Here is a 2,995-nt window from a genome sequence, read left to right as displayed (position 1 = left end):
TCAATGGCCTGAATGAAAGTTTCTAAAGCTGGGCAACCATTCTTAGGGGGATTCCATGTACTTTTAGGTTTGAATTTAGTAACATTGCCCGTGTTATCCGTGGTGTTGCCGTCGGAATCGGCGAAAAATTCACGGCATCTTAAACGTCGGAAGAAAGCTTCCAGATCCAAAGATAGTTGTTGTGGGTCAGCCTGCCTCAGTTTTGGGCAAAATTTGAGTCCTTGGGATAGAAGTTTGATTTCTCCTTCGGAAAGCTAAAAGTTAATTTGAACAACTGAATCCGTGGTGTTGCACGGATTATCACTAAAGCGCCGAATGAACCTTCTAGGTTTACGTGAAAGCGAAATATTGTGCGAAGGTTCGATCACTTGTGTTGAAGTGATATTGTCTCGACCAAATTTGTGTTGTCTCCTCAGGGAAAGTTCCTTGGAAAGCTTAAGGCAATCCTTGGCAATAATCTTGAGTTTGTTTTGAAACTCAGATATAGGAAGGTCTCTTTTTAGCCTTCTAGTCCTAAAGTGAATTTGGTTGTCGATGTCTTTGAGGAGTTTGCGGCAGTTGCCAATTAGGACCTCATTTAATCGACATGAATTTTTGTTAAGGACGTCATTCCAGCGGCAATGGAAGTCACGATCTGCGAATGGAATACCAGACCTGACATGAAATTGTAGTCCTTTCGGAGCCGAATTGTTAGAACGATGTTCAAGATAAATAATAAGATGGTTACGATACCTGACGCGCTTTTCCGACAAGCGTCGTAGAAATTTCAAATTGTCCAAAGTACCCTCTAGAATTACAGCAGAGTTGGATCAAAATGATACAAACAGTAGAAAATGATATATAGATTAAAAGGCAAAATACTGGAAAACAACAATGCTGTGGGAAACAATGGCTGGATCTCAGTAGAGATACAAAAATGATAAGCAACAGTTAAAAAGTAAACGTAAGTAAACAGCCAGAAATAGAACCAGAGCTTTCGGACAACACTAGTCCTTCCTCAGTGGCGAGTGAGTGAGGGTAGAAAAAGCTAGATGGTATGAAGTGAGAATTTCATGCAAGCATGATTAGAAACAATAGGCTGGGTGAGATTAGAATAAACAGCCTAAACAAGTAAACAGGAAGACAAAACTAAACTTTAGAGGCAAGCCTCAATAAATAAGCCAAATGATTTATCCAGAATAAATTGAAATGCCATTAGTTTAATTAAGTGTACTGGAAGAACGTGCACATATATATGTAAATATATGTATCATATAATTATACATATAAATATATTATATATAATTCCTTCAATATTATATATATGTATATATATATATGTATATATATGCATATATATATATATAATAACTTATCAAATGAACAGGACAGGACGAAATATTCGTGCCAAATAAAATTATATTTAAAAAAATTAATAATAAATGATAATAAATAAAATAATATTTTTTTTAGTAGCAATATATAGCAATCAATATTGTAATCTCCAGCAAGTATAATCTCTTTGTTACTTTTATCCAGAGAAGCTAATATAGATGACAACTCATCAATAAGTGTCTGATAATTGTCGTTTAAATCAACCGGTGGTCTATAGATATTACTATTTTTTCGTATTAACATAACTAATTATATATTACAAAGTAGTTGCCTTATAAATATCCACTATTATTATAATTATTATTATTATTATTATTATTATTATTATTATTATTATTATTATTATTTTAATATGTAAAAAGGTAGAGTTCGATGAACATAATACAATTTCCAACGAACAGATTGTTTGTGTCTCTTTGCGGTGTCGGTAAGCAATTGTGTGTTCACCAAGCTAATCGTCTATTAAATTACAACAATTTTAACAATGTTGTTCATTGCCCTACAAAAATTGACTGTTGATAGGTCTACATTTCAAGATAACATCTTGTTAAGAGTAGTCCCTCTTTTTTATTTTTTTATTTATTATTTTCTGCTTATATTATAGCGCTTTTCCGGTTACTATCTTGTTGTTTTCATCCTGACCATGCTTGTTCGGCTTTCAGCTATGTATACTATGTGGTAAAGAGAAGCAATGCAGAGAGCCTTGATGAAAGCTGTGATTATTTATATTTCTTTTTCATTTTTAGATATCTGGACCACAATGATCTGACTAAATTACCCAAGTTTCCGAAACAGATAGAAGAAATGTATGTATTTACTTTTCAATTAAATTTGAACATGTATTATAACCTCAAAATGAAAATAACATCATTAAAATAAAACTGGAAGTTAACTTGTTCATTTTGCAGTAACATGCAACTTAATAATTTGAGCAAAAGAGGAGGCAATATACCAGTTCGTGGTTTTCATGTATATATGTTACATGTAGTAGGCTACTCTCGCAAAACATACACTTTCTATTTTAAGCTTAACTTCTTTTCAAATGTCATCCAAGAGCGTCTAGCCGTCTACTAATTCCAAAAAAATAACCTCTTATTATGCTGAATATATAATCAGGTACATTGATTTGTTTAACAAAAGGTTGTGAAGTAATAGTTAAATGCAAGGTACCAAGCGCTTGCATAATAACTATTGTTTACGTGTATGTTTAAACAAGTTAACATGTTTAATTTGCATATTAAGATCAGGATTGTTCCATTTTATGTAAAGGGATTCTTTGATTTTCAATTTGATTTCATTGTTATCAATATCCAGTATAGAGAAACATTTCTTATCAGACAACCTTTTACATTTACTGTTTGCGTTAAGGTGTTTGAGTACGTGTGAATTTTTATCCTTTCTAAGATGTTCACCAATCCTCGTATTAATCTACGGCCAGTATAGCCTATATAACTGGAATTACATCCAGCACATTTAAATTTATATACTACTGAGGATCGGGATTCAAGTAAATGCAGCATAATAATTACCTATATATATAGTCTACATGAAAAGTACTTGGTTCATTTATGTTGTGTTTTTTGTTAACTGATGATGGGTTGAAGGTAACCCGAAACATGTC

Source organism: Anneissia japonica, unplaced genomic scaffold, assembly GCF_011630105.1.
Source record: "Anneissia japonica isolate Jap-2015-1 unplaced genomic scaffold, ASM1163010v1 scaffold288234_len121902_cov118, whole genome shotgun sequence".
NCBI classification, from domain to species: domain Eukaryota; kingdom Metazoa; phylum Echinodermata; class Crinoidea; order Comatulida; family Comatulidae; genus Anneissia; species Anneissia japonica.
Note: the sequence above shows the minus strand (reverse complement) of the source record.